The 19009-nt window shown below is 44.5% G+C and overlaps 2 long non-coding RNA genes across 2 annotated transcripts in view; one reads left to right on the forward strand and one right to left on the reverse strand.

Moving 5' to 3' along the window:
* LOC139030197 (uncharacterized) overlaps positions 1 to 6599 on the forward strand; it is a 61636-nt gene extending 55037 nt beyond the window's left edge. Inside the window, exon 3 of the long non-coding RNA XR_011482480.1 lies at positions 4981 to 6599. This is a non-coding gene — a long non-coding RNA (uncharacterized lncRNA). The remainder of the gene's footprint in view (positions 1 to 4980) is intronic.
* On the reverse strand, positions 1937 to 11346 carry LOC139030198 (uncharacterized). The gene is made up of 2 exons (XR_011482481.1): positions 9821 to 11346; positions 1937 to 3605 (listed from the first exon to the last, which is right to left on the reverse strand). It is a non-coding gene; the product is annotated as an uncharacterized lncRNA (long non-coding RNA).
* Positions 11347 to 19009: the final 7663 nt, after the last annotated feature.

A 19009-nucleotide genomic window follows, 5' to 3' on the forward strand; every position in this document is an offset into this window, starting at 1 on the left:
GAAGTCCTTACTCTTCCTTTCTGCTCTGTGAGAGTGAGCAGATCTAAATCCATCACTGAGGGTGGCAGACTCTTTAGATCAAGGGCCAGATAGTAAATATTTTCAGCTTTGCAGGCCATATGGTCTCTCTAGCAACCACTCCTCTCTGCTGGTATGTTGTAAAAGCAGCCAAAGGCAATATGTGAATGAATGGGCATGGCCTTGTTCCAATAAAACTTTATTTACAAAAATAGGTGGCTGGTCAGTGTTTGCTGGATCTTAATATATGTCATCAAACCCTTAAATCCACGTAACCAGGCTCAAACTAACTGCAGTAGGGGTCAGCATTCCAGATGAAGACGGATCATAGCCTGCAGGGAGAAGAGTCCCGAGGCAGCAGCATGATGTAGGTAGATGCCTGGTGAGTCTGGACCTGACACTGGACGCAGCTCAGCCAGTTCCATTAGATCCCACCTGTCTTCCAGTGCAGCCTCCCAGGGCTCCTGTACCAGATTCCTAGAGAGAGGGAGCTCTCCCACATAAAAGTAGACTTTCCACTGAACAGAAACACATGGAAACTGGAGAGCCCACATCAGTCCTGTCTGATGTCTGGAGGCTTGACAGTTCTCCTCACTTCCACATAGTGACCGTAGGATTACTCTGGCAGGGAATCAGCGTCCCCAGATATGGGTGACATATGCAGTGGTGCTAGAACCTGCGGCAACAGCCAGGCTAGGGGCTGAGAGCAGTGAGCGGCAGAGGAATGTTTCAGAAGTACACGTGAGACCCTCTCGGGTCCCCAGGAGTGAGACAGAGACACCCCGGGGGCAGGATTCCAGCAGCTTCACTAAGTAGCCCCCCAGATCCCTCCTCTGTTTCAAGGATGGTGACCCCACCGCCCCTCAGCTGTGCCCACATCCATTTGGCTTGGGGAAATGCAGGTGAAATCAGAACAAAAGGGATTCCAGAGGGAAGGAAAGAGGACCTCCTAGAAAACAGGCAAAGAGGCCTACTTACATCCACATGATGCTGGCACCACACCCCAGGTGAGCATTCGAAAGCGCCCGTCTGACCCTGCCAGCCCTCCACTCAGCTCTCCCCAGTGGATTCTGGTTTTGCTCGGAGTGAAAGCCCAAATCCTTAGCAGCAGCTACAAGGCCCCGTCTTTCTACCTCTAACACTCTCCCTTCACTGACTACACTCCAGCCGGGCTGGTCTCAGCCACCCCACAAACAGGCCTTTGTTCCTCCTGTTCCTCCTGCCTGCGAGACCCTGGGTGATATCTTCTTGGCTCCCTCTCTCTCCTCTCTCTGGGTTCAGTTAGAATGCCACCTTATCAGAAGGCCCTTCCCAGATGACCTTACCCAGAGCAACATTGCGCTCACATCTGCCCATCTGCCCTGCTTCACAGTCTCATCCCACTTACGGCTGCCTCTGTGTGCTTGCTTGCTTATTGTCTGTCTTCCTGCAGGAAATTAAGTTCCCTGAGAGCAGGGACTTGGCCTCGTTCTGTGCTGTAGTCTTAGACCCAGAGAAGGTCTCTATTGATTGAATAAATGAGTAATATCTAGGCTGAGAAAAGAAATCCAAGGAATTAGAATGCAGGGAAAAGGCCAGCTTTCAGACAAAGGACACTGGATATATTTCCTATGATTCATAAGCTTGCCAGAATCTCTTTAGCACTCAAGGTTGGAGTGTTATTCACGGCCTTATATTGCCAGTCTGCAGCTGCATTATATTTTAACCTGTGTCAAAGGAAACTCCTTGATAACATGGATCATAACTTCCACTTCTTTATATGTAGACGGTGCCTTGTATATAGTCCTAGATCGAAGGGAAACAACCACCACTATCATTAGCAGTGTCTGCCATGGATGCTGGAGGTGGGTGGGGAGCCATCTCCCCATGTTTCTGCAGACCTAATGCAACAGAAAGAACATAAAGACAGAGTAAGCGGTCCTGTGGCCCAGGTTCAGATTCTGGGAACATCATTTATTATTTATGTGAGCATGAGCACATCACATAATTTCTTTGAGTCTCAGAGATCTGAGTTCGATCCCTGGGTTGGGAAGATCCCCCAGAGAAGGGAAAGGCTACCCACTCCAGTATTCTGGCCTAGAGAATTCCACAGACTGTATAGTCCATGGGTCTCAAAGAGTCGGACACAACTGAGCAACTTTCACTTCACTCACTTTGTCATTAGTAAAAATTATAATTATAATATTTACTTAAAAGGTTTATTGTGATGATTAAAGACAAAACAGATAAAGCGCTAAACACATACTTCGTGTATAGCAGGCTGTGGATAAATGTCAGTATGATTCCCCTGCTGACCACATGGGCTCCAGCAGTCAGCAAAAGCTCTACTGGTAAAAAGAGACCCATTACCTTGCCGAGAGAGGAGCCAGGTTCATGAAGAGCCACAAGTAGGTGATAAGGGGTGTGCAGTTTTCTGGGTCAGGAGAACAGCTGATATGTGATCTAGGGTATCGGGTGTGTCCCAGTGAGGGACCTGGGGGCTGGGGCCGGCTCTGATGTCTGTGCTTTGTCAGAGGGCTCCTGTGCTTCTTCCTGAAATCCCCAGGGGGGTTATACTGGAAAGCCATAACACCTGGCACAATTGTATAGCGTGAGTACCTCTTAGCTTCCTCTTATTCCTGGTGTTTGTCTTCGTTATGTGTTGAGCAGCCCCGTCCATGAGACAATTTGGGCCTCCTTGTCAGGGTCACTTGCTTCTCAGGGCTTTTTTGAAATTCTTCTTTGTTCTTGAGTTTCTGATCCTTTTTCACCCCAGTAAGTTCTCAACCCACCGGCTTCACTTCCTCTTTTCACAGTGGCTTCTGTGGTTCCAATTGCACAATCTTTTCCTGCTATTTGCAGTCACCATCAGTCTGATTACCAGGCAGAGTTAGGTGAAAGGCAAATGAGGAGAATGCAGGAGGGGAAGGGGAACCCTCTCCTCTTGTGAACCCAGCAGGCTACTTCCGGATTGCCAGTTCTCGCGAAGAGGAATGGGGAAACTTGGGGACCGAACTCCCACCCTTGCAGGCCACTTGAGATGGACTCACTTTCAACGTCTCCCACAGACGTGCACCCCAGCACAGCCCGAGTCCCAGACCTTCACCTCCCCCTACGCCATGCCCTGCCCTGGTCCCGGCCACAGGGGAACAAAGCGAGTGTGTTAAAGCAGAAAGAAGCAAGAAGGGGCTTTCTCACTGGAACAATGCCCTCCTCTACCTCAGGCCCACTCAGCGGAGAGCAGCTAGGTGTGAGTGGGTGACTCAGGCCCCATTCCTGAGAAGCAGGTTTGGGAAGAACTTGGAGGAAGGAGGGTGCTCTAAAGGAAAACAGGAGAAATGGAAGATTCCATTCCCAACTTTTCCCCCAGGGCCACCTTTAAGTTTTCTGTTCTCTGTTTTTCCTTCTTCTCGATCACTGCCCTTGACCTAGGCTCCTTAGCCTTGGCCAGAATGAGAGAACACGGGAAGAGACGCAGGAGGAACAAGGAAACCATGGGTGGAGGTGGGGCGGTTGCCAGGCATTCATTGAACGTGCGTGGATCCGGGGAGGGGCTGGGCCATCGAGTTTGTTGGCTCTTTTCAGTGCCTTTGGAGCCATATTGGAACCTGAGATAAAAAAGGGAAAATCAGTAATACTGAGTCCTGTATTTAAAATGTTAGTATTTTTGTTTATAATGAATTCTTTGCATTAATTCTGACTTTTAAAATTAATTGCATTAGAATGTGATCTATATTCATTACTGACGTTTCTGGCACCTCCTTAAATTTGCATTTGCCTGGGCCTTGTCCTGTCCTTAGCCCAGCTATGGTGCTAGTCAATCCACCTGATTGATGGCTTCTTTAGGAAAGAAAGGCTGGAGGATATAAAAATAATCTAAAAGAATCAAAGCCTATTTTTTAAATATGTAACTGCAATTCTACGAAAAGAACTGGAATGAAGAATTCTCTATCAAAAACCAAATTTTAGACACAATTCAAATCCTTTCTGTTCTAACAAAGCCAGGGTACTTTACCGTATCAGCCACCAGGTGTCGCTGTCAACTCCCTGCAGATCCCCACACAGGGCATTAAAGATAACGTCACAAGTGAAATCTGGTTTTCAGCCAACTTTAAAGAGATGGCGCACGCACGCACACACACGCACGCACGCACACGCACGCACGCACACACACACACAGCTTGAAATGCAACAGCATCAGATACAAAATCTACAGAGAACCATCGGTTTACCTAGGATTTCTGGCTAATAGCTAAATGCTTATGATAATAAAACCTACCAACAGATTTAAGCTATGAAATAGTTTATTACCAGAGTTAGTGTGTCCTAATCAATATACTTTCTAGAATGTTCCTGTGTTATTCTGTCCTCATTCCTTAGCCAGATTAATTTTTAACAGAGCACTCTCGGGTCTCTGGGAAACTAACTCTTCATCGGTTTTGTAGGACTAGATCTCTCATTTCTTTGGGGCAGGAAATTTTGAAAACAGAATTCAAGGTCAGGGTCCAGATTACACAGTGGAGGAAAAGTTGTGCCCTTCTGCAAAAATCAGTGTACTTAGATGTGTTATCACCTTCTTCCTTCACACCACTCATCCTGCCCTCAGAAAGGAATGTAAACACGCCAGTGAACAGACTATTTCCTCTGACCTTAATTTTTTTTTCTGAGTTTATTCTACAAATCAGCTCTTCTTCATTCAATACCCTGGAGGGATCATAAATCCTTTCTCAAAGGGTCCAGGAATATTACTCTTATGAGAAATCTCTGTACTGATGCCTCTTGGGTTTCCCCAGCTTGTGCAACACAACATCTGTTCTTCATTTTTCAATTACTACTGTTAATAATCACAGGAACAACGGCTGATGCTTATGGAGGACTTCCTATGTGCTCATCAGTGTGATAAGAGAACCTGACTAGAGAACCTTGAAAGGTCTCCACTTTGGGTTTCCATGACAGTCACACTCTCTTGGGTTTTTTCCCTAGATTTCTGGACAACTCGACCTCATCTACTCCTTCCAGTACTGGATTCCTCGGATTCAGTCCCAGACCTGCTTCTCTTGGCCAGTGTCGCAGAAAATCTCAGCAGTTAAAATGAAAGCTCAGACTAAGAAAAGAGGGGGAGCAAGAGTGGGTGCCAAGAGGATAAATGAATTGCATGGCCAGAAGAGGAATGCCAACTGCAGATGACCCGTCATCTCCAAGCAGATGAATTTTTTTATATTAGTGCTTCTCAATGTTAAAGTGCAATCAAATTACAGGGTAGATTGATGTCTTACTATAATGCAGGTTGTGAGCCTGCTGGTCTGAAGTGAAGATTCTTTGTCCACATGACGCTAATGCTGCTGGTCCATGGGCCACACTTTGAGTAGTGAGATTCTAGATGACACTACCATCATAATGAGGTATCAGTAAAGCACATGCAAGTTGGCAGTTAGTAACAGATCAGATCAATATATTATGATGGTTGAATTGTGGGACATTTTTTAAAATTAATTTTTAATTGGAGGCTAATTGCTTTATGTTGGCTTCTGCCTTACAGGAATGTGAGTCAGCCATAAGTATACATATGCCCCTCTCTCTTGAACCACCCACCCCATTGCCCACCCCATCCCACCCCATCTCTGAGTTGTCACAACACACGAGGTTGAGCTTCCTGTGTTATACAGAAACTTCCCACTAACTATTTTACATATGGCAATATATATGTTTCAATGCTACTCTTTCAGTTCATCCCATCCTCTCCTTCCCTGTGTACCAAACTATGAACATTTTAAAGAACCCATGCTTCTTTTGGTTTTCAAAACTCAAAATCTATTAGAAGTTAAAAGGGACGTTAAAGTTCTGTGACATCAAAAATGAGACTTGAGTGTTTTAAAAGTTTCAACCTAAAGACTAATTGTGCAGGCTTGAATTGCTAGGTATGGTTTCCTCACTAAGAACCAATCATTTGATAATTCAAAATCTGCAACTTTGGCGGGACTGAAATTTTTTGGCATGGTAGGGGTGGTGTGTATGATTATTGTTGCTACAAATTGATATAGAAATAGAAATTCCAGAAAGGTATAAAATAAAAATAAGAATTAAAATATGGCTAACAAGGGATATGAGGAACAACCAACTTAACTCCATGATAGCAGCAATTTTAAAATACATTTTACATGATAATTTCTGTAACCACTGCAACTTCAGTGTGCATCTTGTCAGTTTTTTAAGATTTCTGACGCATTTAAGAAAATCCAGTGTGCTCACGTTGTGATTTTAATTAAATGGATGAAAGAAATTTATTAATTTAGGCTCGCAATCAGCGTTCAAGTGTTTGAGGGAAATTATTTTCTTAAAATCATGAGTTTTGCTTTAATAGTTATATACATCCTATAGAGAGAGAAATGCTGTTGAAGAATTAATAGAATGCTAATGGCTTAATAAATTTACAAGACAGTCTCCTGTTGATTCTTTTAGTGTCTCAGCCACTGCGAGGTCCCTGCCAAAGCAAGACTTCTGAAGTTCCTTTTTCCTAGAACGCGTTTTCCCCTTTCCGCATATCTAGCTGTGTCCTGGTGCCATTAATGACTCTTAGTCTGGATCATGAACTCTGTACCACAGTCTGTAACCCTCATGGCCCTATGCAGTTAATTGATATCATCCCATGAACAGACGAGGAAGCAGGCTTAAAGAGTTTTAAGTAATACAACCAGGCAGAGTCAGAATGGAACCAAAGTCTCTCTGACTTGTGAGCCCCATGATCATTATAACTGTTGTTGTTATTTAGTCACTCAGTCATGCTGGACTCTTTGTGACCCCATGGACTGTAGCCTGCCAGGCTCCTCTGTCCATGGGGTTTCCCAGGCAAGAGCACTGGAGTGGGTTGGCATTCCCTTCTCCAGGGGATCTTCCCGACCCAGGGATCGAACTCGGGTCTCCTGCATCCCCTGCATCGGCAGGCAGATTCTTTGCCATGGAGTCATCTGGAACGCCCTCAATGAGATTACGCTGAGTTGAACAGATGTCTTGCTGAATGGTCCTGCTGCTCAGGGAGCCTGCCACGGTCTGCAAATACAAAGTCACACAATTATAGGAACTCCCATAGCTTTTTGTGGAATGAAGATCTGGAACAAATTGTTGAACACTGCTTCCTTGAAGGATCAATTATGGGAGAATACAGTGAAAATGTCCACCTGTGATTTAGGCCTTAATGTAAATTAAATGATTTGCCCTTTACCAAATCCATGCAGTGATAAACCAAAAGCTCTGCAGAGTGATGTTTCCTTTATTTTTACCTTTTTATATGGAAAGGCAACATAACACAGTAGTTAACTGCCTCTTTTTAAAAGGATTCTGAGACTTCCCAGGTGGCGCTAGTTGGGCCAGACTGTCTGGGTTCAAATATTGGAAACGCCACTTTTTAGCTGAGCGGCCTTGGACAAATCACTTAAACGCTCTGTGTTCAGTTTACTAGTTTCCAAAGGAAGCTTAATAAAGGACATACTGTGAGGTTTTTCTGAGGTTTGAAGGAGCTTAAAACTGTGACTGTATCTCTAAAAGTAGTTATCAAACATCTATTACACATCTGATAATCTATTACAGACACCTAACCAATTAGTTGAGGAATCAATATTTGAACCCAGAATATTAGGCTCTAAACTCTGGCGCCAAGTCAGACCCCTACCTTTCCACTGTGGCTGGACTTTGCTACCATTTGCTCCCTGTAAACAAGATGTCTCTGCCTCTCTTCCTAGCTTCCACTGCTGCATCTCTTTTCACTGTGCCATTGAAAACCCTGACTGCAGAAGAAGGTCTATTTATAGCTGGAAAAAATTAGTGTTATTTAGCCTGAGCTTTTCTGCAACCATCAGTCCATTACTGTAAGAGCATCCACATTTACACTGCAACATCATTCTATTTTCCCAGTGCCCTGTAATCATTAATTAGCTTCTCAAAACAATGTTTATTGAATGTCTGCAGAAATGGAAGCCTAATCCAGCCTCTACCATCAGAAACCAGCCTTTTCCGGGAGCTCAGAGTCCCACATACCAACCACTTACTAGGCAACTCTGCTTGGAGGTCCCACATGAAAGTTAGATGTGGTCAAAATTTAACTCACCCACTACCCTGACCTTCTTCCCTGACCTCCACCATGCGTTCCTGATTTTGGCGAATGGGGCCAACCATTCGCATCTCCCCATGCCGAGACTGGGCATGTCCTAATCTCCCCCCACAAACCACCACAGCCCATCTGTCACTAGCGAGGATTCATCAGTCCCATCAGCTAAGGCCACACCGCCCCTCTTATCTCTCCTGACACAGACAGGGTGGTGTGGCCTGGACGCCTGTGATCACTGGTCCCCCTGCTTCAGGCTCTGCCTCCTGCCGTCCCGCCCTCACATGGTCACTGAAAGTGAAGGTGTAGATGCTAAGTCCTGTCTGACTCTTCACAACCCTGAGGACCATGGCCCCTCCTTGCTCCTCTGTCCATGGAGTTCTCCAGGCAAGAACACTGGGGTGGGTTGCCATTCCCTTCTCCTGGAGATCTTCCCAACCCAGGGATTGAACCCAGGTCTTCCGCATGGAGGCAGATTCTTTACCATCTGAGCCACCAGGGAAACCCTCATGTCATTACATAGATATTTTGAAATCTGTGTTACAGCTCCTCACCGTTTGAAATCCTTCCACATTCGCCCATCATCCATAGGATGGAGATCCACCTTAAGTCGAAGAGGACCTTCATATTCTCATCTTGGCTCATCCCACCCAGTGTTATTAACGAGGTGCATTCCCTACATTCCTTCTCCCCTCTATGCTGTTGTGCATGTTGTTCCTCGGCCTGGAGCCCTCATCCTGCCTTACCCAACCAGGAACAACTTCTCTTTCAAGACATTTTGAGAATCACTTAACCAATGAAGATTTTCCCAGCCTCCTGGGGCAGAATTCTGTACTATTCCCTCTATGTTTGTTCTTGAGGTTTCTCACATTTCTCTCTCTCTCTTTTTCTTTTCTTTCTTTTTTTTTTTTTTTACAGTTCCACTATATATTACAATCATTTTTTAAGTAGATAAATTAAGATTCTCAGTTGGAGTTTCAATATCAAACTCTCAAACACTAGTGAATATACAGAAAAATAGAAGGATATGATAGACCTGAAGAGCACCATGAACCAATTCAACATAATTAAGATTTATACAATTTTCACACAACAGTAGGATACAAATTCTAATCAAGTTCCCATAGACTATAAGCTAGGGACACCAGAACATATCCAGGGACATAAAACAGGGTGCAAAAATGTCATGATCTAAAGGTATTGAAATTATACAGAGTCTGTTCTCTTATCACTGTCTCACACACACTTCTCTTTTTTTTTCCATTTATTTTTATTAGTTGGAGGCTAATTACTTTACAATATTGTAGTGGGTTTTGCTATACTTTGACATGAATCAGCCATGGATTTACATGTGTTCCCCATCCTGATTCTCCCTCCCACCTCCCTCTCCACCCGATCCCTCTGGGTCTTCCCAGTGCACACACACTTCTAATCTAACGTGTATCCAACTGTTTGTTTACGATGGAAATGTGTTAGACTAGCACCTCCCAAATGCCATATTTGTCACTGTATCCCCAGTGTCTGGCAAACAAGAAGTGTCCAATAAATGTTCGTGAAATATATGATTGGAGAGGCCAGAGCCTGTCCGGATGGCAGCTGACAGCCTCCCACGCCACGTTTGCCCCGGCAGTCTTGGCCTGCTTCCCCTGAGGACTGGTGCTGTGTGCACTGTGGGAGGATGTTGGGTGCTGAGCACTTTGGATCTTAACCTGACTATGTGCGTACCTGTGCCAGGCGTGGCTCCCTGGAGGGCAGCGTAAGAGGAAGGCAAAACAAATCCGGATGTAAACGCATCTGGCAGGGAAGCCAGCTACTTGTTCCCAGGTCCACCCCTGTTGCAGCTTGTTAGAGCAGAATCCTGTATCTGGCCTGGGAACCAACAGATTCCAGTTAGAATGGAAGAGGCGAATTTGAATTTAGATTCCACCTCTGACCCGAATCCAGTGTTGCAACAGCCCAGCTACACATGTGCTCAAGATGCTAAGTTTCTAGAAAAAGAGATCTGGATTTAACTTATCTTAGGTAGTTAGCCCCTCAGTGTGTGTGTGGGGGGGGGGGGGGGCAGTAAAAAAGTCATTTAATTAGGTGTTTTTGATGAGAAAGTTTTCAGATAAAAATTAAAATTGTTTGCTAGTTTCCCAGTACCAATAAGCCCTGGGAGGTAATGCTTTGACCAGAACTCTGCTGCTAAAATCATTCTCCCTGCAGATATTTACTGAGTGCTGGGCACAGTTTAGTGAAGAATGAATCAATTACTCCTTCCTTCAAGATGCTTATGGACTGCTTGGAGAAAAAGACAAACCTCTAAGGAGAATTGAATAATAGTAAAAGAGTCAAGCAAGTGATATAAGAAGAATATGCCTTGAAGGGGTGACTTGCTGCCAAATGAGAAGTTCAGACACAGAGGAAGACGTTGGGCTCCAGGCTGGATTGACTCAAAGGACAGACAGTGGGGTTTTCACCTGACAAGTTGAACCAGCCAGAGGGCATGAGGTGGCAGGAGGGGGCATCATGGTGGAAAGAAAAGAGCAGATCCTTTGGAACCTGTAGTTTGAGTTCCTACTCTGCCATTTATTAGCTACGTATCTTGGGCATTTTTGAACCTCTCTGCACTTCAGTTTCCTCACTGGAAAAACAGGGGTAATGTCATCTACCTCAGGGCTCCAAACATCATTCAAGACTACAAACATTGTGCATAAACACATGTGCGAAGTCCTGGAGCACAAAGATGGAAAGAGAGGGGTCTTGCCCTTAAAGTCTATCACACGAGGTGTGTGCTCACACGCTCAGTCGTGTCCGATTCTTTGCGACTGCATGGACAGAAGTCTGTCAGACTCCTCTGTCCGTGGGATTCTCCTGGCAAGAGTGCTGCGGCAGGTTGCCATGCCCTCCTCCAGGGGATCTTCCAGACCCAGGGATCGAACCCACATCTCCAGCGGCTCCTGCATTGGCAGGCAGGTTCTTTATCACTGAGCATCTCTCCTGTCTCCTGCACTGCCGGTGGACTCATCACCACCAGCAGCGCCTGGGAAGCCCACATGAGGAGGGGTAGAAAAATATCAGTCGCCCTTTCCTTTCCCCGCGAGGCATCTGCCACTTTAAAGGACAGGCGGCCAGGTCCAGTGGCTAGTGACTAGGCGGAATTCAGGACATGAGGTCACAAGTTTGGAGACAGAATAGGCTCTTCACTTCACATCCTCTGTGGAGGATTCCGGCCCTCCGGTTCCACCTTCTATTAGGAATTGGATCTGTGCCTCCTGAGGGCAGATCTGATCGGAAGCTTCCCCCCGCGAGGTCTGGAGGGAGCCAAGGTCAGAGGCAGCAACCCTTAGTCGACAGCCGTCATCACCCCAAACGCTTGCTCTTGGGGCTCTGTCCTGTCGTGTCTGATTCCTTGAGACCCCATGGGCTGTGGTCCTCCAGACTCCTCTAGGGAAATCCTAGGATTTCCCAGGCAAGAATATTAGAGTGGGTTGCCATGTCCTTTTCCAGGGCATCTTTCCCACCCAGGGGTGGAACCTGTGTCTCCTGCTTCTCCTGCGTGGTCGGGGAGATGCTGTATCGTTGCGCCACCTAAGAAGGCCCCGCCTGCGGTTTACTTCCTTTCTTAATTTTTGTAATTACAAAAGACTACCACCAGCGGGTGGGGGAGCAAGAAGCTGAGCTCTGACCCCCTTTACCAGGCAGAACGCTTTTTGTTTTCTTGCTGGAAAAATGCAGTTGAGGTCCACAAGCATACATCGTGGGTTGAGAACCACACCGTCTGCCCCTTGTACCCTTTGTAAAGAACGCTTTGTAAACCCTTTGTAAAGAACGTGGCTCCGTCGAGGCTCAGAATCATTTTTGACTCAGCCCATCCTCCACAGCCCATCAGGCTGGGCCAAGGGTTTCTAGGCTCCGATTCCATTTTTCAGTGTTTCTTCCTGATTAAAAGCCCTTTGGCTCAGCAGGATTGTGTATGATGATAGTAAATGGCTCACATGATGATGAGGCAATCTTGTCACATCTTGAGCTGCAATCTGTCTTGTAAAGACTCACCACTAGCTGAATCCACAGCCCTGGATTCTCAGGGAAGCCGTCTTCCTGGGTTATTGGTTTTGGCCCCTGTTTCCCTCTCCAACCCCAATTTCCCGTACCATTTGCAGAGACTTGAATAGCTGTCCTACTCTATCTACCTATGGCAATCCTCATTAAAATCAAGCCCTCATCGGCCAGAAAAAAAAAATTACCACGGGGTCCCTGTGTGTCTCTGGGGTCACAGAAACTCAAGCCTCCATGACAAAGCTTGTTTCTTCCTCACAGGAATCTGCTTTCGCAAGGGTTCGTCTTTGAGGTACATTTTCTTTGAGACACTCACGCACACTCCAGCAACAATGGAAAGGGACATGATTTCCCAAGCAGGTTGCCTAGAAACCACTCCTGTGTTTCTGAAACTAATTTAAACATAAAAATTCAGCTCCTGACTCATGCCAGGAATGCATGTAATAGTTTTCTCAGTATTTTACTTTCCTTTTCTCTCACATTGCAAAATAATGCCTACTCATTGCATAAAAAATTGAAAAGAATGTGAAAATACAAAGGTCCAGAAAGAAAAAAATCCCCCATAATCTTACTATTAGAGGCAATCACTATTGTCACTTGGGGATGTTTTCTTCTAGGCTATTTTTCTCCCTATGTTTTTTACCTCATTGATATTAATATTGAATTTACATGGAGCTTGCTTTTTTCATTGGTAGAGTATCGGCATTTCCCCATCTGGCTAAAATTTTCAGAAAACTGGTTTTGTAGATGACAGCATTATCAATTCAGTTCAGTTGCTCAGTCGTGTCTGACTCTTTGAGACCCCATGGACTGCAGCACGCTGGGCCTCCCTATCCATCACCAACTCCTGGAGTTTACTCAAATCCATGTCCATTGAGTCAATGGTGCATCCAACCATCTTATCTCTGTCGTCCCCTTCTCCTCCTGCCTTCAATCTTTCCCAGCATCAGGGTCTTTTCCAATGAGTCAGTTCTTTGCATCAGGTGGCCAAAGAATTGGAGTTTCAGCTTCAGCATCACTCCTTCCAATGAATATTCAGGACTGATTTCCTTTAGGATGGATCTCCTTGCAGTCCAAGGGACTCTCAAGAGTCTTAGTCCATTTTCCATTATTACTTAACCATTCTCTTCATGTTAGACATTTAGGTTATTTCCAGTCTTACAGCATAATAATAAATGCTGTTGTGATCATGTTGGTACAAACATTTACTATATATTTCCTCAGGATAAAAATCATAAAAAGGATTTCAAAAGTCCTGATCATTTAAAAATCTTTTTTTAAAATATTGAACTATTTATGATTTTGGGGGGGGGCCATGTTGTGTGGCTTGTGGGGTCCCAGCCCCCTGGACCAGAGACTGAACACAGGCCCTCAGCCATGAAAGCACCAAGTCCCAGCCACATGACTGCCAGGCAATTCCCCGTTCATGTAATATTTAAACAGTCCCTTAAAAAAGTAAATTTCCCTCTCTTGTCTATCTAGTACCACTTCCTAGAGTAACCACTGCCACCAGAAATTTTCTATGAATATAGAAGTATATGTGTATATTAGTTTATTTGACATTATACATTGTTCTATGACTTGTTTTACTTACTGTAGCTTAGACATCTTTCTACATGAACCTAAGTTGATCTGTTCTTTGTAGAAGTTGCATAAGATTCCATTTGGTGACATGCCCTCACTTATTTGCATGGACAGAACTTCTTAATGCACTCGCTGCATCTTGAGTGAGCTGGGCTCCCAGCAGGGGGTCTGAATCTACACCGCTCCCCTCGAACCACACTTTCACTGGGAGAAGGAACAGTTGGTGACAGAAGGCACCAGCGTTACCCCTGGGGTTAGTCTTATGGTCCGTGGAAGTCTCCAGGCTTTTCCTCTTTTGTTTTCTTCGTGTTTTAAACCTAAAGTTGATGCTTTTACTAACCCCTCCCCTACCTCCCCTACGCCAACGCGATTCTATCCTCTGTTTCTGAACTCAACTTTACTTATTTGATTCCCTATATAAGTGATACCATGTGTGATGTGTCTTTGTCTGGCTTATTTCACTTAGCATAATACCATCTAGATTCATCCACATGAATCTGAAATAGCAAGATTTCCTTCTTTTCAAAGGTTGAATAAGAGAATAATCCATACACACACACACACACACACACACACACACACACACACACGGGACTTCCCAGGTGGCTCGGTGTAAAGAATCCACCTGCCTGCCAATGCAAGAGACACAGGAGATGCAGGTTCAATCCCTGGGTCAGGAAGATGTCCTGAAGGAGGAAATGGCAATCCACTCCAGTATTCTTGCCTGGAAAATTCCATGGACAGAAGAACCTGGGGACTGCAGTCCATGGGGTTGCAAAGGGTCAGATATGATTGCACACACACCCTTGATATATATACGTATATATCACATTTTCTTTATCCACTCATCCATCAATGGACACTTAGGTTGTCTCCGTAATTTGGCTATTGCTAACAATACTGCAGTGAACATGGGAGTTCAGCTATCTCTTTGAGGTTATGATGTCATTTCCTTTGGATATATACCCAGAAGTTGGGTTGCTGAATCATATGTAGTTCTATTTTGAATTTCTTGAGGAACCTCCATGCTCTTTCCATTGTGACTGCACCAGTTTATATTCCTACCAACAGGGCAAAAGGGTTCCCTTTTATCCATATCCACTCCAGTATTTACCTATTGTCTTTTTGAAATAACATTCTGACAGGTGTGTAGTGATATCGCGCTCTGGGCTTTGATTTGCATTTCCCTGATGATAAGTGATGCTGAGCACATTTTCATGTAGCTGCTGGCCATTTGTAAGTCTTCTTTAGAAAAATGTCTATTCAGGTCTTTTGTCCATTTTTTAATTGGATTATTTGTTTCTTTGCTGTTGAGTTGTATGAGTTTTTTTGTATATTTTGGATGTTAACCCATTATCAGATATGTGGTTTGCAAATATCTTTTCCTATTCTATAATTTTAATTTTGTTAATGATTTCCTTCACTGTGCAGAAGCTTGTAAGTTTTATGCAGCCTCATCTCCAAACTTTTCTGATTTATACCCCTGTTGATTAAAATTTTGAACATATACCCCTGTCATTTATGAATATTTATTTATCTATAGCTATATACATGCATACTTTATTAATACATTATTATTTACATGATAGAACATACAGTAACATGGACTTCTAATGGGGGTGAGTTAAACTTATTTATTTCTATAATGATAAAATTATATATTGTTTTTCAGTTATTTAGTCATGTCCAACTCTGCAACCCCAGGCTCCTCTGGACTATAGCGCTCAAGGCTCCTCTGCCCTCCACTGTCTCCCAGAGTTTGCTCAAATTCATGCCCATTGAGTTGGTGACGCTATCTAATCATTTCATCCTCTGTCATGCCCTTCTCCTTTTGCCTTCAATCCTTCCCAGCATTAGGGTCTTTTTCCAATGAGTCAGTTCTTCAAATCAGGTAGCCAAAGCATCAGAACTTCAGCTTCAGCTCCAGCAGCAGTCCTTCCAATGAATATTCAGGGTTGATTTCCTCTGGGATTGACTGGTTTGATCTCCTTGCAATCCAAGGGACTCTCATGAGTCTTCTCCAGCACCACAGTTCAAAAGCATCAATTCTTTGGAGCCCAGCCTTCTTTACAGTCCAACTCTCACATCCATACATGACTACTGGAAAAACCATAGCTTTGACTGTACAGACCTTTGTTGGCAAAGTGATCCTTTTTACTCTTTTGAAAAGAGCAGTCTGATTGACTATGCTTCATTATATTTAAAAATATTAGTTTAACATCTTCTATTACAATTTTTCTGGGTTCAGCTTATTTCAATGGTTGGCTTAAAGGACTGTCATTGCAAAAAGAGACCCTCCCCCCCCACCCCACCCCCACCAAGCTATGTAGATCCAAATGGAAGAAGAGTGTTTCTGGCCCCACTTAGAGTCCTTCCAACCAAAAATGCAAAGTTGCCTTCCTGACTCTGAGGAGTTATTGTAGTCAAAAGGGAAATATTATTCCAGATACCACACAGGGGAGTGCCCATCCTCCCCGTGAGACCCACCGGTCTCTGAGGAGTGTCTCTCCAAGGGCCTGGCACGCCTGCAGACCGGAGATTCGTTTTCTGGTTGGATGTCCAGCCTTGTTCTCTTGCTGTTACCATCCTTGGCTCATTCGCTGTGTCTCACAGAGCTAGAAAAGTAGCTATCTCATAGCCCTGATGATTACCAGGTGAACCAGTCCACTTTCTGTCCCCCAGAAGCAGACACGGTGATGTTTTTGTTTGCAGATTAGCCACATATTAAGGCACAGATGCCAGTGTTGGTTGATTATTTGTAAGGAAGTTGAGCAATGACAGCTCATGTTTTTCTCCCTCTAGGCAGAGGAGGAGGTGTTTTTTCAAACACAGTGTGCCTTAGCAACTGAAAGGAACCCTAAAAGGGCCCCTTTCTGGTGTGTGGCTAATCCAGGTGCCTTGGGATCCCCATTTCCTCGAGATTAGCATGCTCAGAGCATGTACCCTCTTTATCAATCGGCTGCAAATGCTTCCTGTCCCAGCGGTTTGAGATGGGCGATTGCAGCCGCTACTACCGGATATAAACAGAAACTTTACAACCATGAGGTTCCTTCTCGGACACTTTAGTCCTCTTGTTTCCAAATCTCAATGGGAAAATAAAGTGGGCCTCCTGGCCACCAACCCCATCTCTAGCCAGTTCCTGCAGGAAGGAGTCCTGTGGAAGGCTGGCAAGGCTAAAAGGATACCTGGGGGCCAGGGACTGGCAATCTATGCTTAATTACCTGCGGCATTTAATGGCCACAGAGAAAAGGAAAATGCGTGTTTATTTTCTATTTAACTGCTCGATCTTACAGATGCCAAGGCAGTTACATAAAGTCATAATGTTAGAGCAGGCAGGGACCCTGGAGAGCAAATTATGTAGCCTTGTTTTAGAAACACTGCGGTCCTGGAATGTTACACTTCTCTTTCAAGGCAGTGACACTGGCTAGCAGCAAAGCTGGAACTAGACCCTGAGCTAGTGATCTAGCTGTGACCCTGGCTGTGATCTAAAGCATTGTCCCCAGCACTAGTAGCATTTTCACAATGGCAGAAAAAAGTATGAGAGCCTGGTTTTAGTCCTGGATTCCTACTTGTGCCTGAACATTTCTCACAATCCCAGGAATAGGCTTGTGGAAGAGAAGAAATTGCCTCCAAAACCCATTCTCCCATTCTTCAGTAATAAAATATCAAATGTTAGCAGGGCACAGGCTGCTCAGAGGGAAAAAAATGTCACATTTCCTAGTATGCTTTACAATGAATTCACTTCCAAGTCCTGGCCAGAAGATGTATAGGAAGGTAGAGAGTGCTTTAAAGGACTAGAGGGTACCCCTTCTTGGGATCTGACTTCCTGACCAGTAACTGGAATGCTGACCCAAGGTCTGGAGTGGAGCAGCCATCTTGAGCCACAAGGTGGAAGCTAAACATTGAAGAAAGTGAAAAAACAAGGTAGAAGGAACCTATCTCAGTCCTGGGTTGCCTCTGTTTACGTGGGAGAGAAATGTTTTTAAATCTTTTGTAGTTGTTGTTCAATCGCTCAACTCTTTGTGACCCCATGGACTGCAGCACGCCAGGCTTCCCTGTCCTTCACTGTCTCCCGGAGCTTGCTCAAACTCATGTCCATGGAGTCAGTGATGCCATCAAAAGCCTTTTTTAAGCCATTGCTATTTTGGGTTTTTAATCTCAAGCAAAATATTGTAATTCTAACACCAGCAGTTAAAACTATTTGAAAGTTTGTTGCAGAATTTCCTGGAGAGAAATAAAAAGATTTTACTTCTTGGATCTAGATGCCTACTTAAAGAGAAGGTTATGTTTCATAAAGAAAGGTGAGAGCCAAAGAAAGATCCCCATCATAGTGTTACAGCTACTGTACTTCCTGCCAATTTGACTTCATTTGGTCCAAACCAGTTCCCCTCTTTTAAAACAAATGTCCCCTGGGAAAGGTAAGCCACCATTGGTGGTGTGCCCCTGAGAATCAGAATGCCCTCCGATGATTCATAAGGAATCTCGGGAAGGGCAGTTGTTGTGAGTAGGCTGGAGGAAGAAGTGAGCCTTCCGGAAGGGTAGGACGGGCGGGCTGGGACTGATGGGGTGGGGGAGTTTCGGAGGCAGGGGGAGGAGAGGTGAGAAAGGGGGCAGAAAGGGAGGTGCAGGGGTGCTGGGTGTCAACTCTGACCTGTATTCAGGACCCTGGGGCCAGCCCTTACCAGGGAGGGTAGCCCCAGGAGGTGACATTCCAGGGCCTCCACAGGGCAGCTAACTCCAGGACCCCAGTGTAACTCGGCCTCCCTATCCAGCCTGAGTCTTCCAGCTTTTCTTTGTCCAAAGATGCCTTCCTTAACCAAGACTAGTGGGAAAGGAGTCGCTTCCTGAAGGGAGGAGGCTGGACCAGCAGCTTTCATGCTGGCTCAGAGTTCCCTCCCTACATACTTTTTGTGATGTCTGTATCACACATTCAACATTGTATCAAAAGAGACTTTAAATTGGATTGTTAAAACAAAACAAAAAAATAAAAATAAAAAAAAATAAATTGGATTGTCTTATTTTTAATAGAAATACTTCAAATTGGATTGTTTTTTTGCTTTTTTAATTTAGCCTTGCCCTAAGTAATATGACCTATGAAATGAAAGGTTTAGCATGCTAGTTATCTATATGTGGCTTAATTATTACATTAAAAAATGTATCATCAGAAAACCATATAAATATTTTCCTTGGAGAAACATTGCATTATTTCATTCAGTTCCCCCAATGACTCAACAAAGAAGATATTAATATTAGTCCATTTTATAGATGAGAAAACTGAGGTTAAATAGC

The sequence above is a fragment of the Odocoileus virginianus genome, chromosome 21, assembly GCF_023699985.2.
Source record: "Odocoileus virginianus isolate 20LAN1187 ecotype Illinois chromosome 21, Ovbor_1.2, whole genome shotgun sequence".
Taxonomy (NCBI): Eukaryota; Metazoa; Chordata; class Mammalia; order Artiodactyla; family Cervidae; genus Odocoileus; species Odocoileus virginianus.